The 26,687-nt window shown below is 37.2% G+C and overlaps 1 long non-coding RNA gene across 1 annotated transcript; it reads left to right on the forward strand.

Annotated features, from left to right (window-relative positions):
* On the forward strand, positions 1–26,687 carry LOC137204828 (uncharacterized). The gene is made up of 4 exons (XR_010933860.1): positions 1–525; positions 2,480–2,655; positions 22,016–22,093; positions 25,986–26,687. It is a non-coding gene; the product is annotated as an uncharacterized lncRNA (long non-coding RNA).

Genomic DNA, 26,687 nt, shown 5'->3' on the forward strand with positions numbered 1-26,687 from the left:
CATCGAGACCAGCGAAAGTAAACAGCGAAGAACGATTTTCGATGACTGAACCCTGGAGAACAGCTGAATTTGGGATTTGGGATCCAGATGATCATACAGCTGCGGAGGCTCAGGAGTGGGCGTTGAGCTGGGGAAGAATGGGGAGAACGTGCCTCTCACACAGCAAGTATTTGAAGAAGGATGAGTCACCGTCTGTGCCCAATTCCCCTGCAAGACTGAGGAAGGCCAGGATTGAAACCACCCTTTGTACTCACGCCCTTCACAGGGAACAGTTTAGTGACGTGGTGGAGACAGAAGCTGCCTGCAGCTGATTTGAAAGAGAATACGAAATGAGGACTCTGGGACAGAGAAGAAAATACTCTCAGGAGAACGAGAGATGAAGAAACAGAGCTACGGAAGGATGAGCATGTAAAGGAAGAATTGTTTTCCCAGGATGGGGGATATTACACCATACTTGTAAGAAAGACAGACGGATGGGACAGATGGAGAGTGTGACGGGCAGAGTGTCTGGGATAGCAAACACAGGTGAGCCATGGTCATAGGTACGGTGGATGCTGAGGGTGAGTGGAGAATAAGAGACATATTGTCCGTGATCTTATCAAGTTTACAGTCTCAAGTTTCCAACCGTAATTGCTTCTGAAAGCGCTTTGCATTAAATCGAGACGGAGCTATAACCTAATACTTTCTCGGCTCTTTTAAAGTCATACCCCATTTAAACAGCTGATAGTAGCATACCGTAGAGAACAAAGACAGGGAACAGTCCCTGTTCCTCCTCTACGTCAGTTTTTCTCACGCCCAGTGGGGTATTGATAAATATTTAACCACCAACCCTCTGGAGGGAAAAACACCCTAATTTGTAGTAGAAGCTGGCTGCAGCATTCCACCGTCAGTCACAACTTCAAATTTACAATCCCTCCATGACTCTAAGCTTCCTGAAGATAAGAAATGTGTCTGATCCCCTTTCTATCTCTTTAAGCGCTAAGCACATTGATTTCTCTAATACAGCCACACACCAAATATTTGGGGAAGGAAAGAAGAAAGGGCAGATACTCTGATCAATAGCTGAGATAAATGACATCTGTGAGCCGCTCGGCTTAGAACACACCTCCCCATTCTACCTGCCTGTCTCTTTGCCTCACATGTCTTATCTTAAATGCTGCCTTGATAGAAAGGCCTTTCTACTGATTCTATCCAAGCAGTCCCCACAGTTATTTCATAACTCTGCACTCTGTTGCTTTTTTTCATAGTACTCATAGCGATCTATCATTTTCCACAATTTATTTCCCTCCCAATTTACCCCACCATACTATAATTCCCAAACAAGACGGGGCCTTGGTTATTGTATTCCCAGTGCATAGCTAGCAGTCTGAATGGTGCCTGACTCATACTACACACTTAATAAAAATATACTTTGAACAAATAAGTGATTTTACATGATCTATTAGTAAAAAGCAAGCTATTTAACGAAATGCTAATCTTATTGGTAAATTATTTTGGTATCTACAATACCATTATGATACTTCGTTTTGCATTTTTCTTATTTGTCAATTATCAGAGTGGGAAGTTAGTGTTACTAAAATGTTCATCAACTTTGTTTTCTACACAAAGATGTCATTGTCATTTGGAAACTGTAATTTTACATGGTTTTATATTCGAGAATGTTATCTGTGTTCTCTCTGCTTTTCATCTAAATTTACGTACACACACTAACAGCCGTACATGTATTAAAGATGGAAGCAAATACCAGTAGAGGAAAGTTTGGACTCATCCTACTAATAATCACGAGGGAGTATAAATTTCTATATAGAAATAAAATACCAAAGACTCCTTTCCTGTTATATCTACAGTCCTCAAGCCTGTCTTATATCATAGAGTGTTGCTTCTATGCCCTTTGCTCATGCTGTTTGCTCTGCCCTTTTCTCAGGTTGTTTGCTCTGAAACATCCTCTTCATCGCAGTCTCCACTCATCAAAATTCTATTATCCAACAAATTTCATCTCTACTGCTCTCTCTAACCATGAAGTGTTTCTCATTTTCATATATCACTCCTTAAAGAGACATTTGCTGAGACTGCTGTGTCTCTGGCACTAAGCAAGTACTAGGTACTCAGAGATAAATAAGATACAGCCCTGCCATGCGCAGCTGACTGTGTAGCTGGGGGGTCAGACCAGGAAGGCTAGTGGGCTTCACACAGGGTCAAATGCGAGGCTCTGGTCAAGAATGAGTTGTCAGAGAATGCTTCCTAGAAAAGAGTGCCTCTCCTGAGTTACAGTCACACTAGATGGATTTCCTCTTCATTCAGGTCCAGTAGGATGTGTCTTTTCCTTATGGCATTTGTAGAGTTCCTTATTTTATTATAGATATTATGGGCATTTTTGTATAGTACGGATGTATAAAATATCCTTATATTTTTATATGTGTGTGTATTTATTGTCACAATCGAGTTTGTTTCTCATTCATGTCAATTAATTATTTGTCAGGTGGCCAACAAGGTGATTCAGGGACCCAGGCCCCTTCCACATATTGGCTGCTCCAAATACTCCGTTGGCTACTCTGAGTCTGGCCTGGAGATGAGGGGAGAGAGATCAACAGCAGAGAATCTCAGGGACAAGTTCAGAGGCCACGTGCAATGCTACATACATTCAATTGGCCAGAGGTAGGCACGTGGCCCTAAGTAATTTGTACCTATTATCAAACTGTGAACTTGCTAAGGCTACTAATATATAATGTAAGTGCAATACACTTCAAAATACATGTATTTGCAATAACTTGAGCATTTTTTCCTCTGGAAAAGAAGTTCAGAACATTTCATAATATACTTTTCAGTAATGTACCTGTGCACCATTTAATCTACACACCTTCAGTACCTTCCATGCTGGGGAGTGAGGCGTCCAAGAGGCATTTCTTCCTTGGGTTAAATGTGCAACCAGGCCCAGCGCTAGCTATGGGTCACCAGAAGGCTTGTCTGTTGAACATAACTCTTCTGTCTTCTGGTTCGTAAACCAAATTCAGCACTGTGAAGTGAGATTTTTTTCCCAGAATTTTATGGCATGTGGTATTTTTCAAAGCGTTCATCCAAAAGAAACCTAGCTAAAAACTACCTATGATAATACCACCATGTCTCCCAGCTTTTGCCTTTAAAATCAAATGCATTTGTGTTACCATGCCCCCCTAGGTAGAAACTGTCCCCGGGTACATTCCAGTAATACAGAGAAGGCCAGTGACAGCTGAAGGACTATTTTTTCCTAAACAACTGTGTAAATTGAGAATGGACATAACCTCTAAACAGTGGGTAACCATATTATTTATCATCTTGTAAGACTATGTAAATTAACATCCAGTCAGCTTATCAGCACAGTCAGCAGGAATTACACATTGTGAATTTGATAAATATGGAACAGACGTGAGGTGGAGAAGATCAAAGTGTGCAATTAAAATAGTAACAGAGAATCATTTGTAGCTCTAATCCAGGAAACTTCACATATTCATTAGGCAAGGTGGTTCAGTGGAAGAAATAGGTGTGAGAGTACATAGCTTTCTGTTCCATTCAACTGTTTATAACCTGTGATCCTAAGGAAATCATTTAATTAATTCTCATCTAGACAGAGGTTTAAAACACATACTGTAATCATTAATTATAAGGATGTAAATTAACCTGCAACAGTACCTGATACAAGGAAGCCTCTTGAAGGAGATATAGTCCATCCTAACTAATTTTATTTATTTATTTATTTATTTTTATACATCTTTATTGGAGTATAATTGTTTTACAGTGTTGTGTTAGCTTCTGCTATACAACAAAGTGAATCAAAGCATACACACATACACACACGCACACAAATGCAGACATTTTTGAAAAAAAAATAAATCTCCTATGAACTCCAATACTAAAGAATGACCATTATAAGATTTTGTTGTATTTGGCATATATTGTATGTATGTATGCATCTCAATATTTTATAAGTGGCAATATTTCAAAATATATTTTAAATAAATGTAGGCATCATATAGTTCTGTATGCTTATTTTTTAACTTAACATTAAGAATTTTCCAACTTTTCAAACATGATTTAGTTGAAAACAAAACTTAGAGCACATCAAATAAAGTTGTCAGCCACAAATACTAAATTAACATAGCAAATATAAAACTAAAGGAAAAATATGCATGAACATACAAGATCAGAGGGACTCAGCACAGGAAGAAGAAATAATATTCGAAACATTTAAAAACGTGAATGGCATGGGGCACTGTATCTTTCAGAATCCACGTCAGCCATGGAACTGTGGGCTAGGTATTACGCCGTTATTTGCTCAATTTTGGGGCCGTCCACGGGGTCCTGGAGGAAAGGCTGAGTTAGGGGGGAAATGAAGGGCTCTCGGGGCAATGGCTGTCCACAAACAAGTACGGAAGCATCAGGGAGGGGGAAATTTCCCCCTATCTTTCTTGAGTTCTTTTGGCTGGTGTAATAATTAATTTGACACAAGACAGATCAAAAGGCGAAAAAAATTTAATTTGCTCACATGGAGGTCTCAGAGAAATAAGACCCCAAAAGCGGCCAAAGCAGGTAGCTTTTATACTTTTTAGATGAAAAAACAAAAAATATGTGAGGAATTGACTGGACAAAGAAACTTAGGGTCCTTAATTAATAAAGACTCTAAACAAGAGTTTGGGCTTGGAATAGTAAATTAGTAAAGAAGTAACAAAGTATGTTCACGTAGGCTTCTTGGCCCCAAGTTCCCTATCTCTGGCAACAAGGGTCTGGGAGATTTGTTTCCTGCTTTCAGGGACACAGCAAGGAGGGTCAAAGTGTCCCTCTTGTATTGGCTGTTTCTTAAGTAATCTTAATTCAAAATAATCAATATACTGCTTTTGCATGTTTTGGGCTGGCCTGCCGTAAGCCCCAACAGAAGTAATTAAATATTTTGACAGCAGAAGGCAGAACAGTAGACCCAGCATGGTCTCATCCACGGCAGGAGCCAGGCAATCTAGGGGAACCTTATGAGCAGAAACTGCTCAAGTTCCTGTCTAAGGACCTGCAATGAAGTGAATAAACTATGACTATCTCATTCTTCTTTCCATCGATCTGAAAATATTCAAATTTGATGGAAAGACTCCATTGGCCTAGCTTGGGTCAAATGTCTATCCTGTGACTAAGAGAGTACAGAGCACCCAATCTCTTACGGGGAGAGATTTGGGGAAGTATAATTACCAAAACAAGATGGAATGAATATTGTCATTTGTGTGATATAATGGTTCATTTAATTACTCCCCATTGTTGGACAATTAAGATGTTTCTAATTTTTGTTATTGTATATAACACAGTATACCATATTTTATATATATAATACTAATACATATTATATATGTGTACATATATAATATGTATTAGTATTATATATAATTCTATAGCATCTTTACTCCCTTCTCTGATTTTTTAAATTATTTTCCTAGGAGAATATTACTAGATTAAACAGATATGAACATCATTAAGCTTTTCAGACATAATGGGAAATTGCTTTTCACAAAGATGGTACCAATTTATATCCTGATGTGCAATGATCAAAAATGCTCTCAAGGGCACCTTGATACTACATTTAACAAATATTTTTTCGTGGTTGCAATGGGCCGGTAACCATTACAGTCTCCAGATAGACAGTGATAAACAGATGTCTCTGCTAATGTAGAGCTTAAATTATAAATGCACAAGAGTATTTCAGAACTGAGGAATCCTATGAAGAAAATTAATCAGGGGAAGAAAATTAAAAGGTATTGTCATGTGAGTGTGGAGAACATTAGAAAAAGTGGCCAGGAAGGCCCCTCTGAGGAGGTGACATTTAAGCTGAATTCTGAACGATAAGAAAGTTCTGTCACATAAGATCAATGGGAAGAGCTTTCTAGGCTGGGGGAAGGGCAAGTACAAATGACCTGAGGCAGGAAGGATTTTCCTATATTTAATGAAGGAAATAAAGGCAGTGTTGCTGGAGGTGAATGAACAAAAGCAGAATGAGAGAGGACCAGATAATGCAGCAGCTTCTATGCCCAAGGAAGAAGTTTAGATTGCATTTAGTTGTTGAAATATTTTAAACAAGACATGGACATTTTGTTAGTTTGCTAAGGCTGCCATTACAAAGCACCACAAACTGCATGGCTTAAGCAACAGAAATTTAATTCCTCACAGTTCTGGAGGCTAGAAGTCCAAATCAAAGTGTTGGCAGGGTTGATTTCTTCTGAGGGTCTCTCTCCTTGACTTGTAGATGACTATCTTTTTTGAACATCTTCTCATGGTCTTTCCTCTGTGCCTGTCCATGTCTTAATCTCCTCTTGTAAAGATACCAGTTGTACTGAACCGTACGACCTTATTTAACCTTAAATACTTCTTTAAAAGTCCTACCTCCAATACAGACACGTTCTGAGGTCCTGAAGGTTAAGACTTCAGCATGAATTTGGGGTGACATAATTCAACCCGTAACAGATGTGACCTGATTCCCAATTAAAAAACACCCAAAACTTCTCTACTTGCGTTGTGGAAAACTGATTGTAGAGAAACAGGAGTGGAAACAAGAAGATGAGTTAGAGGTGTTCACCGTAATTCAGGTAAAGGATGATAGAGACTAAAACAAAGGCTGTGGCAGGAAATGAAAACTATTAAATAGGTTTGGGATATATGTAGAGACAATAGAACCAGCAACTCTTCTCAGTAATATAGTAACCTTCAGTACCAAATAGCCTCACGTAGAGAGAGTTAAATACAAGAGAACTTTATTTCTCACTCATGTACCAATAAGTATGTATCTGGTGAAGTATTTTCCAAAGCATGTTCTGTGGAATCTAATTAACGGAATCCTAAAAAAAAGATTCTCTGATCCCTTAGGTTGAAAAATGCTGGTTTAAACAAGACAGTCTGATCTATTTACTGACACCTCTTGGAATCTTCAATTACTTTAAAATACAGCACCAAGAAAAGGCTACCTTTCCCAAAATTATTGAGCAAGTAGTCTCCTTTGTTTAAGAAAACAGCGTGTGAGACTTGTGCACCAAAGAATGGCAATTTGGGAAGCAGTTGTCTATCTCTAATTAAGTATGAATCTGGCTATTACTTTAAGATACTTTTTATTATACTAGGTATGGAGCTTTCTATTCCTACTTTAGCTAGTTTTGTTTTTTTTAATAATGAACTGGCATTACGTTTAATCACAAAACACATAAAAAACTATTGCTATTATCCTGTATCTATTCTTCTCTAATCTATTGATAATGATATACTATACTAATAAATTTTGTAATATACCATCCTTTAACTCCTGGAATAAATTCTATTTTATTAGAGTGAATACTTCTTTCTAAGAACTGTAGAAATATACCTATTATTTATCTAGAATTGATGTATCACACAAGTGTAATTGCTCTGTAATTTTTTTGTGCTATTGTCAGCTTTTAGTATCATGATAATGCTGATTCACGAATGATTGATTGAAGCAATGGCTGTGCATTGTTTTTAATCATTTGGAACAGTTTATTATATTTATTTTATTATTTTTTATTTATTTATTTATTTTTTGCGGTACGCGGGCCTCTCACTGTTGCGGCTTCTCCCGTTGCGGAGCACAGACTCCGGACTCGCAGGCTCAGCGGCCGTGGCTCACGGGCCCAGCCGCTCCGCGGCATGTGGGATCTTCCCAGACCGGGGCACGAACCCGCGTCCCCTGCATCGGCAGGCGGACTCTCAACCACTGTGCCACCAGTGAAGCCCAGTTTATTATATTTAAATTTGAACGTATGTCCTATGATGAACCTGGAGTTATTTTTATATGTAACTCTTTGAAAACTTTTTCAATTATTTATATGATTATTTCTATCTTTATTAGATTATCTCTACTTCTTTTTTTCTGATTTTGCTTTATTTTGACTAATTTTTAGTAATTTTTATTTTTAATATGTCTACTTTGTGCATCTCTTCAAATTAATGAGCAAAAGCCATTATCTGGCTTTCCTTACACTTAACAAATCTCTGTAACTGCTGATACCTTCACATTCTCCTTTCTGCTTTTGTGTTGTGTTTCTCCTGTTTTCTATTTTTCTTAATTTTATTACAACTTTCATTAGTTTTTCTATCTCATTGCTAGTTTTTTCTCAAAAAAACATATTTTGGATTTATAAATATTTAAATTTTATCTTTGATAATTTATTTGTCATATATTTTTATGTATGAAATCATTCTTTGTCCGCATTTATTTAAACAATATTAAGAGCTTAAGGTTATAACAGACAAATGCCTAGTGCATTTTCGGGCAGTCTGAATTATAAAACTCACTTACCATTTTCTTTGACTTCTGATTTTTCTATATTAATTATGACTTAGTTACTTTAATCTTCTTCCATGAGAATCATATGTATGTAATATTTTAAATTATGTAATAGTAATGTTTAAGTTTTTGAGAACTGAGTTTTTATCCATATTTTTCTAATTATCAACATCAAATATAATTTTGACTACTGCATATATCAATACTATTCAACACTCTATTACTATTCCCATCTCTCTACTTTACAGTTTCAAGCTATGTAACCTGGTTATCTTCATTGGATTATTATTTCATTAAGCATATTTTAAAATATATTTTCAGTTGTATTAATGGTACTATCATCCTTCTATTTCAAAAGTCCCTTTCCTTTTTTGAGTTTCTTCTTCAGCTCATCTTTTCGTTAGTTGGCATGTATGTTCAAAAAAGTTTTTCCCAGAGACATGCAGATGACAATGGAGTTTTTCTTGGAGTAGAAAGAACCAACTTCTGCCTCTTTCCTTACTGGTCATTTCATGCTCTCCCAGAGGCTTACATATAAACTAGCCAAAGAACATTTCTTAATCCAGCATGTTAATTCTATGGTTAGGGTAATTCCTCATGAAAACTAGTAAACCATTGGTCAATATCTTGCATTTCTAATTTTCTTGTTATTTGTGAATTTTTTTTTTTTTTTTTTGCCGTACGCGGGCCTCTCACTGTTGTGGCCTCTCCCGTTGCGGAGCACAGGCTCCGGACGCGCAGGTTCAGCGGCCATGGCCCATGGGCCCAGCCGCTCTGTGGCATGTGGGATCTTCCCGGACCGGGGCACGAACCCGTGTCCCCTGCATCGGCAGGCGGACTCTCAACCACCACGCCACCAGGGAAGCCCGATATTTGTGAATTTTTAAGTGAGTTTTAAACATGGGAAGTTAGAGGAATTAGCCTCAATCACACTCTATATTATAACTAAATGTTTAAGGTTAAAAATAAGACAATATCTGTGCGATTGTTTTGTCTGTATTGTAAGGGTCTGAAAACCTTTTCTACAAAGGGTCAGATTGTAAGTATTTTAGGCTTTGTGGGACATACAATCACTGTCACCATGACTCAACTCTGCTACTGCTGTGTGAAAGCAGCTATAGAGAATATGTAAACAAGCAGATGTGGCTGTGTTCCTATAAAACTTTTTTTTCAACATCAGGTGGTATGCCAGATTTTGTTCCAAGAGCAGTTTTTTTGCTGACCCTTCCTGTATACAATTACAATGTTGTGATTTAAATGCGATTATTCTGTGAAACAGTTTGTCATTAAGTTTCTGTGGCTGACGTGAGGCATTGGGATATTTATAATAATTCACAATTTAATAAAATGTTCAGATTTTAGTCATGTGTATAATCTGAAGACCATAAAGTGATTATAACCTTTGTTTTCAGTATAAATAGCTCAGCTGCAATGCATTGATTCATAGTTTTTTACTGAAATAATGATAGACAAGATGCATATGATAAGTTTCCTATGGAATATATGATTGGTCAGAGCAACCGATTTCCCTTAATTACTATGCTCAATGAATTCTTATTCTCAACGGAATGAATCTTGGCTTGAGGATTGGTAAGCGAGATCTTCTGTACTGTTGTTAATTAATAAGGAGAAAGATTAGATTAAGATTAAATTAAGTCACAAGCAATCCAAACATGTACTTTCTGTTTGGTTAAATGTGCGTTGATGCTCGGGGAGAGCTGTGAAGGCAAGAGTAAGATAAGATGCTGTAAACACTGGAGTCTGCGTCAGGCCTCTGAAAGCATTCCCTTGCCCACTTCGTAAATTGTTTTACACCAATTCCATAAATGAACATACCTCGGGGATTTTTGTTTGCCTATTTGTTTTCAGGATTGTGTTAGTTCACAATTGCTGTGTAACATATTACCAGAAACTTGGCGGCTTAAAACAACACAAATTTATTTTCTTACAGTTCTGGAGGTCAGAAGTCTGAGATGTTTTACTGCGCTGAAATGAAGGTGTTGGCAAAGCTCCTTCTGTTGGCTCCAGGAGAAATCCTGTTTCTTTGCCTTTTCTAGCTTCCAGACGTCACTTGCATTCCTTGGCTTGTGGCCACCTTCCTCCATCTTCAAAGCCAACAATAGAGGGGACGTGTTCTCACATCACATCGATCTGACCTTCTCTTCTGCCTCCTTCTTTCACTTGTAGGGACCCTTGTGATTACTTTAAGCTCACCTGGATAATCCAAAATAATCTCCCTATCTTAATGTTAGCTGATTAGCAACCTTAATTCCATCTGTGAACTTTATTCCCCTTTGTCATATAGCCTAACATAATCACAAGTTCCAGGAATTAGGAGTTGGCCATCTTTGGGAGACCAGTATTCTGCCAAACGTAAGGATCAAATTATACACAAAATTAAGTAAACTGAATTGAATTTTCCTATAGAAGAGTTGATCAGCCCTGAGTCATCCTTACATCTGAAGATGTAAGGCCTAAAGAACAAGGCCATAAATTTGCTGGAGAGCTAGTATATGTACTATTTTTTTTTAAATACAAAAGCACTAATTTGCATACATTATCATTTACTTAGTGGTTAAAAGCATGGCCCTGAAATAATAGAACATGGGTTCACACGCTAGCACCACCATTTACTGGCTGTATGGCTTTTGGTAAATCACTTAGCCCTATGTTTCAATTTCTTCCTCTGTAAAATGGGCATGGTAAAAGGTCTATCTTTTATAGAGTTGTTGGGATGATAAAATGAGACAGCACTTAAAGCTCTTATAAGGATGTCTGTAAGAAAGGGGCAAGGTCACAGTTACCAGGGGAATAAAAGGCACAGGTGCCTGACTTATTTGAAAGGCTCTTTATTTCTCGCCTAACATTATTGAACTGGAGAACACAGAAAAGGGGATGGGGAGCAGACCAGAATGTGTTTTCTAATTTTAATATGGTGCTCGTATTGTTTTTCAGGGTGGATGAATGAAGACTTCCATGTTTGATAGTGTGAATGCAAATTATTTTCCTAGACTTTGAGAACGATGAACAGATTAGGGGGCATGTTCCATGGACAAGAGCAGCATGGACACGATGCATAAGACTGCTCTGCCTTGAGGTGGCTTGTGTCTCCTCATTTGGTGCAGTTGGATGTATAAAGTGATAGAATTTGGAATATTGGACTTCACCCATTTTCTTGGTACCCTCAGCCCCTCTGACATTCTCTTAGCCCCCAAATAATGATTACTATCTACATTGATATACAGAAATATTTCTATATATTCTGACTAATATAACTTCTTTCTTTAGAGCTTTGACACAAAATCTATATCCTAGGCAATATTTCCACAGAATTCCTGTGCCAAAGGTGGTTATAAAATGTAGGAAAAAATACTAGGGAGGTCTCAAATAATTAAAGGGTTCTCCTCTGAGTCTCTCTCTGCCATGGTTTAAATTTTTAGACTCAAGAGCTATCAGGGGAGAGGTCATCTGAGTTCTTATAATCAGCCTTGGCTTCTTTAATACCTCATTTTAAACAACTGAATTAAATTCACATAGTAATTCTAAGAAGATGGTATATCTGTGTTTTTTGTACCTTTTAATGAGAATTTATTACTTTGCATGCATTTCTATTGTAATTTGAACTAAATCCACTCATCTGAAAGATGATGATAAACTAATATTAGCATTGTTTATGGTACTTCCAGTAGCCTCACCAAATGGTTTTATGATTTCATGTTCTTCTGTTTCTCGCAACTGGATTGAAACAAAAGAACATCATTTTATTTTTTAATAAATAAATAACTTGAAAAGATACATGCACCCCAATGTTCATAGCTAGCAGCATTATTTACAATTGTCAAGATATGGAAGCAACCTAAGCGTCCATCAGTAGATGAATTGATAAAGAAGCTGTGATATATATATATACAATGAAATACTACTCAACCATAAAAAAGAATGAAATTTTTCCATTTGCAGCAACATGGACAGACTGGGAGGGTATTATGCTAAGTGAAATCCAGACAGAGACAGACAAATACTGAATGATATCACTTATATGTGGACTCTAAAAAATACAGCAAACTAGTGAATATAACAGAAAAGAAGCAGACTCACAGATATAGAGAACAAACTAGAGGTTACCAGTGGGGACAGGGAAGGGGGAAGGGGTAATAGAGGGGTTAGGGAATAAGGAAGCAAAAACTATTAGGTATAAAATAAGCTACAAGGATATATTGTACAATAAGAGAAATATAGCTAATATTTTATAATAACTATAAATGGAATATAACTTTTAAAATAGTGAATCCCTATACTGTACACCTGTAAGTTATATAATATTGTACATCAACTATACATCCAAAAAAAGAGCATTGTTTTATGCTATGTTTGTAGCTAAATGGTATAGAAAATGTGTAAGGAAATAAGATTTATTGTTTAGCCTATATGTCTTAAACAGCTTATTTTATTTAAGGCTTACAACAATCATTCAGGAAACATTATTATCCCCATTGCAAATTAAGAAAATAAGACCAAGAGGTTAAGCAACTAATCCAATTAAGACAGCTGGTGAGCAACTAAGTGTGTATTCCTGAGTAATCTTCTCTGAAGTCTTTGACTTCAAGCCCAGGTTCTAGTACCTGTACTGCTCTGCCTCCTTCAGATCCCATGTGTCAAACTGAATGTGCTAGCCAGAGTGATGCTACCTGACAGGTATTCAGTATGTCAGTCACTCTTAAATCAATTTCCCTGTGGATTTTGAGACCTGTATATAGCACTCCCTGTAACCTGGCAGTATATGATTAGAAAGTCCTTGTACACTGGCAACAAGACATTTCCATTACTCTGCTCATGCAAAATGTGACATAGACTTACATAGCAGGAGTGACTGAATTATATGTGCATGTCAGAGGAAGTTCAAAGAATATAATAAAGTATACACTTAGGAAAAAAGAGCTATGACCCTACAGAATTCAATATTAAAAGTTGCTTAAAATAATATATATTTACCTTGCTTCAGTTATATTTTGCTAAAAAAAGTGAAACAAATCTATTTTTATTTGGTCAAAAATCATCTAGTGACCATTTGCACTCACCAAAAAAGGTCTAAAATGGATATGAAAAGATTATAGTTAACCTATTTTACTTGGAATTTTGTATAATCCAAATAAATGATTTGTCTTGTATGAAGTTATTTCCATTCTACTAAAGCTTTAAATTCTGCTTTTGATTATTACATTTTATTGAGAAAATGCTTATTCTTTTCCCTGAAAAAAGAATTCTGTTTCCACTTCAATAGTCATCCACAGTCTTCCATAGTCGCTTATAGTAAATATCTGGTATTTCTAAATGAAACATCAGAAACTCCCTGAATCATAGTCTGAAGAACTAATTAAAATATCAAATGCTGTATAATGATATACTTCACAGAATGGGAAAATAAAAATCCTGCTCAATAGAAGAGAGATCTTGAACAATGCCTACATTATTGATTCTGTGTGGAATGGATCCTTTATGGAATTAAAGGCCTAATTGTTCTCCCATTGATGCACATGTGTAACTTCCTTTAGAGAAACTGACAATGAACCCCTTAAGAGGCTTCAGCACTCACATCCTCCACTGTGTATGTGACAGCGAACTGGGGCAGCGAGCTAAGACTCCAATCGCTTACCACATGGTTCTGATCAATGTCTAAGGGACTTTTAAAACCCTACTTTTAGGAGATTGAGGGAAATAACAGATTCCTCTAGGTTCTCCACATCTTTTGCTTTTGGGGGGACAAAATGGGCAAACCTGTTTAGCTCCTTTTCTTAACTTATGTCAATAAAATTACATACTCTGATCCTATAAAACATAATCAAACTTGATACATAAAATAGTAAAGATCCACAGAATTCCTATCTTGGCACCGAACAATTACATTTTAAATTCAAATAATACAAGAACTATTTGTTCATGGAACACATTTTCCTGACCAATAAAATAACCAGATTCCCACAGAGCACACCTGTTCCACCAGTCTGCACATATAATGTCCACAAAACCAATATTAAATAGTGAACCCCACCCCACTGGGTCCTGCTAACTGCCTGCCTGCTCCATCTTCCTCCAGATCACCCACTGGCCCTCAGAGGCCTGCCCAGCTGTACTTTCATTTGGGTACCACAGCCCATCTCCCTTCCTGTTTCTGATGAGTAGGTTGTTTGTTACTCTTCACTTCTTGCTACACAGCCACTCTGTGAGAACTCATGGGTTCTTTGGGTGGTATTTCTGGAGTTGGACCTTTTTACAATGTTGTAAAAAGAAACAAAGAAAATTGCTAGAAAATTGTCTGCATCATACTCTTTCAAACCAGCAAATTATGCTCCTGCATGCAATGGAACGTAAACAGAATCGTTCTCTCGTAAGGTAGAGAAATGCAAATTATTTGCTTTAATATTGTAGATGGGTCAAATGTGTTTTTAATGGTTAAATTACATTTCTGGCCACAGAAAGAGGTGTTGATGGCTCCCCTGGAAATTTAAACCACAACCCGGGCTCCAGCCCCAATATGCAGGGTCCAACCTCAGTCTAGCCTCTGGCCCTCTTAAGTTAACACCTATCCAGTAAATGAGCAGAGCCACTCTTGGAGGTGGAAGATTTGTACAGGGCTTTAATACAGTCTACCATTGTAATGGCACATGAGATTAGTCGTTCCCATTTTAAGCAGAGGTGAAATTATTTTTATCAAAATTATGCACATTGATTATTGGATCAAACGAATAAATCTTCTAATTACTAAGAATTTAGTCGTTGGTTTCCAGTCAGGTACTCAGTTTAAGCACTTGATAAAAATGTCTTTACATTTCCATCATGACTAATCTTTCTGCAACCAGAGCCGTTTATTTCTGCTTCTATTCAAGCCCTGACAGTCACTGAACCACTCTTACTTTTCACACCTTCTTTCATTTTCCCATTCTCACTAATGTAAAATGACCAAGGGCTGGGGACAGTGGACGAACAGAGACATCTTGTCCTTAGCCCTTCCCCAGGTGCTTCACTCTCTCAGGGAGTCTTTGCTCGTGCTTTTTTTTTTTTTTTTTTTTTGGTGGTACGCGGGCCTGTCACTGTTGTGGCCTCTCCCATCGCGGAGCACAGGCTCCGGACGCGCAGGCTCAGCGGCCATGGCTCACGGATCCAGCTGCTCCGCGGCATGTGGGATCTTCCCGGACCGGGGCACGAACCCGCGTCCCCTTCATCGGCAGGCGGACTCTCAACCACCGCGCCACCAGGAAAGCCCTGCTCGTGCTTTTTGATTCATTCAAATTCCATGAGTCCCAGCTGCTCGTGCCCCCTGCCCAGCTTAATCCTATGGGCTGTTTCTTTTCCCAGCCTGAGGAAAGTGCCTGTATTGGCCAACTGCCTATATTGCTTTGACTGGGACCTGGGTGGTCTACAGAAATTCTTTGCCTGTTGTTAAACCAATTCCTCAAGGGTGTTTGGTTAGCAAGAGGTTCAAACATGGCTCTAAGAGCTTGGTTAGGCGTAGAGTAAGAGGTAACCACAAGTAAGTCACCATGTGAGAGGTTTGCATTTGCCTATGAGGCTGGTGAAATTTAGCAAAGCTGGACTACTACTAATAATTTTTTAATTTAATGTTAACATGTGTTCTGGTTCTATAAATATACTATGTTATTTTTGTTTGAAATTTTCTATAAAATTTAGGACCTCGGAAACGGAATTTGAAGTGAAGTATCTGACCACTAGAAACCTTGTATTTGGTTTTAATCCAAAAGTATAAGCAGAATGACTGTGGTTTGTTAATGTGTTTGTGCTTCCTATATGCTGAAGTATTTTTTCTAAAAGGCTTCATAAGTTCTTTTTCTAACATCTTATGAAATGCTTGAGTTAGTGACAAATCAAGATTTCTGTTTATGACACCTAAGGAAAATAGAACTCTGCTAATCATTGCCAAGTTTGAGAATTCATAAGATGTTAACTTCAGTTACAGTAATGATCATGAGTTTTTCAATTTATTGTTCCATGGAATGTTTCTGATATATATATTCTGATTTTTCTGATGAATGATTTGATCTGTTTCAACGTGCTTTAAAATTGGAAGAAATAAAGAATAGTTATGATAAGATCAATGGAAGCAGCACAGCGCTGTAAGGTAATTCAAATTTAGGTGTATCTATTTCTTGGATAGAATTTTAAATGTTTTGTAACATTTACATTTTTTGGTATTTAATTAAATTTCGCATTTGTATATAATTTTATATCTTTGCTAGCTTTTCACACAACTAATTTGATCCTCTTAACAAATTTGTGAGGTAGATAGAGTAGGTATTTTTAATTCCATTTTGTAGATGAGGAAACTAAAGTCAGAGAGGCTATATGGCCTTGGATTAAGGTGTTATAAATTATGCCCACAGGCACTATTCATCCATTCAACAAACAGTCATTGTGTGTTGCCATTAGGTTCCTGTCACTCTTCTAAACAATGGGGACAGTGAACCTATATTCACTTAACTCTTATTCTATGGCTTTATCAACTAGATCACATGGGCAAAGAAAATTGATTTAAAAAACAAGAAAAGAAAAGCATAATGATGACGGGCATTTTACTCTACTCTAAATATCTAGGTACAGCCCAATATTACATCAGAAACGAAGATTCTATTTGTCTTTCTCTGTCTGACTTATTTCACTAAGCATAATACCCTCTAGGTCCATCCAACTTATTGCAAATAGCAACGGTAAATAACTGTAAAATTTTTAAAAAGAGGAAAAAAATAAAAAGAAGTTAAGGTTCTAAGGCATTAAAAACAAACAAAAAGACTTAAAACGCTTGAAAACCACTCTAGTAACATCGATGGGCAGGAAGATAATTTACTTTCAACCCTCTGAACTACTTTACTAGGGGGATGGTGATGCTTTCAAGTCATGCGTTCCTCCTTCATTTTGCTGGGGTGATCTACTGGGTCAATGGTGTGAAGACTGCTGAATGCTGAGACAGCTGGGGCGGCCAGAAACACTATTTAGAGGTTCATATACACTTCTTCCAGGTAAAGATCTTCTCACTCTTTTTAATCAGAGATGATTATTGTTATGTGTTTGGTAATTGGTACCCAAACTAAACGATTATTTGAGCCTTGGATACCTTATTAGTACGGTGATCACTTAATTTATTGTCCAAACTGGGACACTTGATTATGAAGTGTGGAGCTATTAATAATTATGCTTTTTCAAGAGGCATAAACTGGGAACTATCTTAGGTCAACTAGGACTAACGGCCACCCTTCTTATGTGGCCATCCCCTGATAAGCAGAACACTAGAGTATACCACCCTTCCTATTTTAAATGTTCCAGAGCAACAATTATTTCAAAATCTGGCCTTCATTTTCAAAGGCACCAAATAGATAACCATAGTTTACAGACTTCTCAATATACTACATACTTTCCTCTTCCAATTAAACAAGAAATTGCTGGACTAAATCAATAAGAAGCTTTTGGTTGCCAGAAACAGAAAATCCAGTTCAAACTTGCTTATTCAATACATAAAATTTAATATCTTCCATTCCTAAAAGATTCAAAGACTGAGCTGGTCCAGGTAGAGGTGAATCCAGTGGCCCAACAGTGACATCAGGACCTGATTTTGTTCTGCCTCTTCCTTCTACACTTCCTGGTGTAGGCTTCATCACAGGCAAATATTTATGATACCCAAACGGGTTCCGTCACGTCTCAGTTCCACACGCTTCTGTATTAGTATCACACAGAAAAGAGCGTCACTGTCTCAGAATTCACAGAGAAAGTCTATAGATTTTCAGTGTTTATACTGGCTAAGGTTATGTGGCCATCTGGGAACCAGTCTCTGCATTCAGGATAGTAGGTGCTGATTGGTCATGTGCTTTATCTTTAAAATAAAAGGTGGCGCCAGATTCTCTGAAATCCAGATGAAAATGGAGAGTTACTGGGCCGGAACGAGCAAAGACTGGGTGGGAGAGGGTGAGTGGTGGTGATGGTGGTTGTAGTGGGGTAAGGGGAGATAGGGCAGATATAAAAGCGGAGAAGGTGATAAAAATGACTACTACCTGAACATCAAGAAATCTCTCTAGGATACTGTGAGTAGGGACAGATATGAGAGATAGAGAAACTGAAGCTGCAGTAAATGAATGAACTCAGAGTTTGCGCGAGAGATTGGGATCTGGGATGTTTCTAGCATTTCTGGTTTGGGTGATTGACAGGATTATTGACTATATTATTCATAGAGATGGATCCACAGCAAAAGGAGTGGGTATACGGGGAGAGGAAGCTGGATTTGGGACATGTTGAGCTTGAATTGATCTTGGACTTTACACATAGGCTCTCCTGTAGGTTCTTTTACTTTTGTGTTTCTTTTAGAGTCTGCTAGTTGCTTTAGTCTCCCCTATATTGTCAAGGTGACCAACGTACCTGGTTAGAGATATAAATTTCCCAACTTCAATTGCAGTTTGAGGTGACCAATGAGATGTGAGAAGAAGCTTCTGGAATTCAGAAAAGTTCTTTATAACTCTGGACCTAGCTGGCAACTGTACTTTGGGATTTTGCCCCTTCCTCTGTCTTATCCATTTACATCATAAATTAAATGGTATACATGTGAATATAAACCTGGAGCTTTGGGGGTATATCTGAGATATAAATTCTTCATATTTCAGTACAAGTTAAAATATATCTGCCAAACAATATATGCAGTATCAGCCTGGAGCATATATTTTATTGAAGGATACAGGAATGATGAATATAGAGTCTTTGCCAACAAGAACTTAGTATAGAGGGAAGAGTAATTGTGAAAGCAATATTTAAATTATTATGATGAAGGTACATGTTATGGGCTATGAAGGGGTAGATTCCAAAGACAGCAAGATAATATTGTGTTGGGGGTTCTGGGGCATGGGTGGTGGCACTTGAAGAGTGAGCTAGTTTTCAACTGGAAGTTGTGAGAAAGGAAGGGTATTTCAACTGGAAGAAGCAGCTTAGTTAATATGTGATGTTTTAAAAGGATAATCAATTACCTACTTTATTCAAAGGCAAATTCTTACATTTAGGAATTCAGAGCTGTTACAAACAGTAGGAAATTAAGTCTATGAAGATTTGGGACCCTCTTGATGGAAATGCAGTCAAAATGGTTAAACTTTTTTATTTACTGAACTGATCAGGTATCTTGGCCCAAGTGACCTGATCATCTGACTGTTTTAGCATCAGCTGGGTACATTAACCTTTTCTTTTCTTTTTTAGTTCACTGATGATCTCATCTCTGAGTTTGTAAAATCAGTAACATTAACCTCCTACTCACTTATTTTAATGCTTGCCTGTGCTCTGGTTTCTCAATCTGTAAAATATGAAACACTGTGTTTCTCGGCTACATGTGGTAAATTAGTTGGTACAACAGCCAACTTTGAGATTCTTGAAGGAGAAATGTCATATTCTATGTTTCAGTATTAGTATATTGTGAAACATTTTCTACAAAGAAAACATAGGTAAAACAAACTGAAACAGAATTGTAACACTAATATTAAGCCACCTGACACCTTTAAAGAGAAATTGAAACTTAGATATTTCCTCCTAATTTTAGTTTAATCCTTCAGTCATTTAGAATCTGGCCCAGTTGTGCCAGACCAAAACATAAAGTAATTTCCTTCAAATGGAATGCTGAATAAGATACTGACATTAAGACTGAATGTTTTGTGGCCACAGTGCATGAACCAAGACTGAAGAATGTACTTCTTATTCTAGCCATTTAGATTACCTGCCACATTTGGTAATTCAGCTTCTGTACATGTGCGTATATACATATAGATAGGTAGGTATATATATGCATAGATATATTTTATTTCCAACATTTTTTTATTTTAGGAAAATAGCGTTGATCATTTCAAGCTTTAAAAGAATTTAAATCAGTGGGTTTGTTATCTCAAAAAAGTAAAAACGTTTTCAGGAAACAAATTTGAAATGATTTTTTTTATTATAAGAGTAAATGATAGATAAAATAATCCAAGAGGGAAAATATGTACTTCACCCATGCAAACACACATTAAAAACAAACACACACTACATGATCTTTTGGTGTCTCCCGTAACTTTTGTCCAAATGGTCATTCCATTAGGAGATATTTATAGAAGTTTCTAACTCATAGCATGTTATTTATCAGTTGATAATAGTAACTTGCATTCATATGATATTTTACGTAGCATTTTAACATTCAGTCTTTTATTTGATTCTGATCATAGCCTTGTGAGTTAGATATTACAGATAATGCATCTCCTCTTTATATAGGAAGACACTGATTTGGAGGCGACAAGTAACTGCCCTGAGGCTGCACAAGAAGCAAGCAAGTTTCTAATGCCTCTTTGACAACTTTCTACTGCAACATAATAGCTACCTTTTATTGTTATGAATACAGTTTTAAAGCCCTCTTTAAAGCCCTTTATTGTTATGAATACAGCTTTAAAGCCCTCTACCAGTCACTGGCAAACAAGGAATCAGACAAATATTGAAAACCTTGTGGACACAGTTCAGTCAAAAAAGTGGATATTCCTCAGGAAAATATAATAATCATATTTTTCATGATTAAGACATGGTTCTAAAATTTCTCCTAGACCCTTTTCTATGAGAATTAATAATATAGCTAAATGTCAATAACCACACAATACTAGGTTCATGTTTTAAATGCAAGATAGAATGCAAAAGCAGATGGGATGCCACGTACCCAAGACAACTTTATTCATCTCCTAAAGCAACAGCCCTCAAAATGCCTCATCACCAACCCATTTGCAAGGTTCCCCCAGACATGACAACTCAGGAAACCCGAAACCCCAACCAATTTGGATGGGATTTCTAGGTCAAACCCTGAATCCTTTCCTTATTTTCTCTCTGCCATCACAAAGTACACAAAAAATGTCTGGGTCTTTTTATGATACGAGCCCAGAACCATTTCCAACCTACCCAAAATGGCATTCCACGTGGTAACTTGAGTGGAATGAAAGAGATGGCAGAGAAATTATTCATGCCTCAAACAGCAAGCTAAAGGCCTCCTACCCTGCAATTTGGGCTTTACTTAAGGTCCTACAGAAAGAGCTGCATTCAGGAGCTTGGGTGGTCCCACATGGGCAGAGGCTAGGGGACAAGTGAAGCAATGCGTGAGGCAAAGAAGACAGGCCTACAGAACTAAATGCAACTATGACACCAACACATCAGCCAATATCCACCCCTTTCTATTGTAATGCATGCTCTTTTAAATGTAGTGATTTGTTCCTGGCCAAAATGTCACAAAATACGTTCTTCCCTTCTTGAGTTTTCCGTTCAGAACACTGTGTCCTAAAGGAGACTAGTTTCCACAGTGAAAAATAATTGGGTATGGCCATGTGAATGAAAGAAAAATAATTTAAATCTCTTTTCTTCTACTCATAAATTAACAAGGTTTCAACATGTAGCATAAAAAAGGAACAGGACAAGAACAGTCAGTACACAAAGGAAAAAATACAAACAGCCAACTGTATTAACAGCCAAAGAAATGCTAAACAAACCAATAGTATTTTCACCTATTGTACTGGGAACCATAACTAATGAATTATTACCTGCCCAAAACAGGGTTGTCATGGTCTTAGATACTGAAAACATTCCAAACATTTTTAGTATTTGGTTTTATTGTATATGCTGTTTTTAAACAAGATTTCTCATCTTAATTATTTTGTTCTTGGCTCAAATGAACAGCAGTCTGGAACCACTGAACACACATCAGCCAACATGGGAAGCAGACATCTGGCCCAGGAGAGGAATCAAAACAGGAAGGTAAAATTCACCCCAGTTAGGTCACAAAATCAAAAATGTCCACACGAAAGATAAAATACCATCTTCTCGTTCTGCAACTTTAGTCTTTCACTCAAATAGCAGGATGCAAATTCTCATACTTCAAGATTTATATATCCCATAGCTCAAGACAGACAAATGACCAGATGACAGTTTCATAGCATAATACCCATTGTCAGCTACTAGTTAAAAATTAACTCATGGCAAATTGATGTCATATATCTGGAAGAAAACTGCTTAAGTTTTCTTTAAAGCATCATTGAGAACAAGCTTCTGGCATGAAAATGGAAAATAGGTTGAAGAATATTAATAAATGTTAATAAAACTTGTAAAGTACTAAAGTATAGAAAAATTGGGTGGGAAATTTTTTTGCTCTGAAAAACAGCTAGAATTGCTTGTCCCTTAAAACTCCATAGATGATTTCCATATTCACATCTGTATTTGTCATGCCAGAAAAGGATGAAAGGGAAAAAGAAAAGGAATGTTAAGTGTCTGGGAAGGAACAGGAAAGCCTGATGTGCTTCAGGGATTCAGGGTTTACACCATACATAGTCAAGACGTTACTCTTACCAGAGATAGATCATCGAGTCTTCCTCTTATTTACATAGATACACTACTGCGGAAAGATTTTCACAATTAAACTTAGGGTTTCTTTTCAGTATTCCTTCAATATATTTGACAAATCCACAACTGATATAAAATTTCAGATGGAAATGCTTCTATAAACATGCCACGTTTTCCATCTATTCTCTGATTTCTAGATACTTAGACTTGTGCCTTAATCTCTTAATAACTCAAACAACAAAGACCATAATACCACACAGGGGAAATAATGATTTGAGAATCAAAAGTTGCTAAAGAGCAGAACTGACTTTCATGTTTATTTAAGGACTTTCCATGGAACAATGATTTTTTTTTTTTTTTTTTTTTTTTTTTTTTTTTTGCGGTACGCTGGCCTCTCACTGTTGTGGCCTCTCCCGTTGCGGACCACAGGCTCCGGACGCCCAGGCTCAGCGGCCATGGCTCACGGACCCAGCTGCTCCGCGGCATGTGGGATCTTCCCGGACTGGGGCACGAACCCATGTCCCCTACATCGGCAGGTGGACTCTCAACCACTGCGCCACCGGGGAAGCCCTGGAACAATGATTTTTTAAATTAAGTTCTTATCTCCTTTATTATGAGAGTTTCCTGGAAGAATTACAGTTGGGAAAGTGGCCACTTTCTTACGATTAAGCTCAGTCGTTCACCGCAGCATGCTGCAATCATTAGGGCTTGTAAAATCCCTTTTGCAGATTTGCAAGGAGGCTCAATTACATTATCTCCATCAGGGTTTATGTACCTAAAGATAAAAGATAGACTCATTGAACTCATAGAGTTGCAGAGTTCAGTGGAATTAGGTTATAGAACTACTACTGCTAACAATGAAATACTGTAAGACTTCTATTTTCAATATTACTGTGAACAGCAAAGCTAGAAAGAAACTTTCAGATAATCTATGTAAATAAAATATCCCTCATAAAAATTAATAGAAAATGACTTTTTTCTTATTATGATCCATATTCCACATGTAAACTACTGTGATAAAATCTTCTATGAAAAGAAGTAAAATTATTTTTATATTTCTAATGTTTTATTTGGCTCTTACGTAGTCTAATATATGGATCATTGATCAAAGTTTTTATTTTTAATCCAAATATTTTTTATCATGTAGTCACAGTATAAATTTTCATTATTAATTTTTAGCATATTGGAGAACGAGGAAGAAAAGAATTTGAAAAGTTAAAAAAAATCGACTTTTGCAATTGAAATGCTGCAAAACTTATTTAACTCCTTTAGAGCTTACTGAGTTTATTCATTTCCCATTCCTTTGCAAAAAAAAATGATAAAGTAGATACAGAAATTTATCTGTATATAAATATTAATTTATAAATATAAATTTATAAAGAAAATTTGAAAACAGATTAAGAGAAAATGATACTGAAAACAGTAACCAATACTTTCAATAAGACATGATAACACATAAAACCTGGTCCTTAACCTCGAGGAACCAAATGTAGTGGAAACCAACACCTTTTTCCTTTTCCTGCTGGACATACAGCTACAGTATGTTTCCCACCCACCCTTGCCCTGAGAGTAGTCAGATGACTGAGTCCTGACCAGTGAAATTTGGGCCACAGAGATGTGCAACACTTCCATGCCTGGCCTTTCCCCATCTGCAAGATGAATGGACCCTACTGTAGGACTTAAGAGAGGATGGACCAGCAAGCTAGAAGGAGCCTGAGTTTTCAAATGACCACATAGGTGACCTACAACCACATAGGTGACCTACAGCATCATTTGTGTGAATGAGAAATAATTCTTATCACATTAAGCTGCTGAGATTTTGGAGTTTATCACTTAGCATAATCAATTCAGTAAAGCAAAGAGAAACTTTAAAATGTTAATAATTTTACTTCAATACACATATACATACACATAAACACAAATGATAGCATGCATAATTGGAGAAATCTGAACAAGCTCTGTGGGTTGTACCAATGTCAATTTCTTGGTATTCTTACCATACTATAGTTATACAATATGTTAACTTTGGGGGAATCTAAGGGGAAAAGTGCAGAGACCGTCCTGTACATTTACTTGCACCTTCCTGTATATCTATAATTATGTCAAAATAATTTAAAAATTTCCCTTGATTAGAGGCAAAAAACTGTATCAAATATTTAGGGAAAACCAAATTTGATTATTCTTAATTGTTTATTATATAGGTACAAACGAGGTATTTATATCATTAAAAAGGTTGTAGAACATAGAAAATGTCAAAGTGCAAATTATATGTCTAATTCTTAGAGTAACTTTTCATAAAAACTGGAAGGCCATAGAAGTTGAAGCATTATTTGGTAAAGATGATATGATAATGATCGAATATGATATGGTCCAAAAGTATAAATGCCTATTTGAAAAACTGGATTTTAAACACATAAAGGAGGGTGTAACAGCCTAGAAATGTTCAAATATTTCTCACTTTGATTCATACCAGATAATGCTTGCACAACACACACCCATGTGTATCAGATACAACTTCCCTCTATCACTCAAGGAAGATAATGGAATCAAGGGCATAAGAACAACACAATCATGAGTCCAGCTTTGACTTTGCTCTGACGTACTTTTTATTATACTATAAATTATTTGTCAACTTCAGGACTTTCCTATTGTTAAAAAAATAAGTAGTGGGCTTCCCTGGTGGCGCAGTGGTTGAGAGTCCGCCTGCCGATGCAGGGGACGCGGGTTCGTGCCCCGGTCCGGGAGGGTCCCACGTGCCGTGGAGCGGCTGGGCCCGTGAACCATGGCCGCTGAGCCTGCGCGTCCGGAGCCTGTGCTCCGCAACGGGAGAGGCCACAACAGTGAGAGGCCCGCGTACCGAAAAAAAAAATAAAATAAATAAGTAGTAATACACTGTGGAAGAACTCTTTGCTGTGGTTAGAAAGAATCCATTAGAATGAGTTTCTTGGTCTTTCAGACAAAGCCAAGACCAGTATTCTACCCCTTTTTGACAAATAAGCGAGGTGTCATGCTGCCTCTAGAACTAGGTGTCTCTGCCATCTCCTCACTAGAGTGGGTTCCACGTGGCATCTGCCTCTCTAGAGATGTAATGCCTGTGATTGCTACAGCAAGAGCTCCTCACTTTTCCTGCAAGAAGGCTGCTCATTTCAGCCTTGTGCCCCATCAAAGCAAGAACTTACAAGGTGAGAAATTTCTTATTATAGGAAAGAGGTTCAAAGAATGAGGCAGCCAAACAGAGTGACAAATATCTGCTACACAGCACATGTGTACATTAACATTATGAATAAGATGTTATTTTTCTATTTGGCAGTAAAGAATCCTGGCAAACACCGCCTTAGCCAGGTGATGAAGGTCAACCTCACCCCAGTGATAAGTCATGTATCCCCAACATGCACCAATGTGATGTCATGAGAATGGAAGTTCATCTCTGTGGTCACCCTCCCCAAAATGCACAACCCCCGTTTAACCATGAGAAAAGCATCCAGCAAGAGACAAAATACCTGAGGAGCTTTTGTCAAAAGAAAGTCATCAAAAATAAGCAAAGACGGAGACCCTGTCACAAAGCAGAGAAGGCTAAGGAGACATGACAACTAAATATAACGTCCTGGATTGTATCCTGGAACATAAAAGACATAGGAAAAAACTAGTGAACTCTGAATAAAATGTGGAGAGCTCCGCAGACTTTTGGCTAAGATCAAATGGGAATAAAATGAGTTCAGTTAAAAGTAATGTACCAGTGATGGCTTCTTAGTGTGACAAATGTACCATAGTAATGTAACACATTAATAACAGGGAAACTGGGTGTGTGAAGGATATAGGGGAACTCTCTGCACTGTCTTTCCAACTTTTCTGTAAATAAAAAACTATTATAACACAAAAAGTTTATTTAAAAAAAGAATACTTTTGCACCAGCTGGTTAATGTTCTTATGGACACTAGTGTGAAAATATTCCCCCATTTTCTCCCTCCCCTTTACATAAAACAGTAATGACTGGTAAAGTACTTTAAAATAA

Source organism: Pseudorca crassidens, chromosome 13 (genome assembly GCF_039906515.1).
Source record: "Pseudorca crassidens isolate mPseCra1 chromosome 13, mPseCra1.hap1, whole genome shotgun sequence".
Lineage (NCBI taxonomy): Eukaryota > Metazoa > Chordata > Mammalia > Artiodactyla > Delphinidae > Pseudorca > Pseudorca crassidens.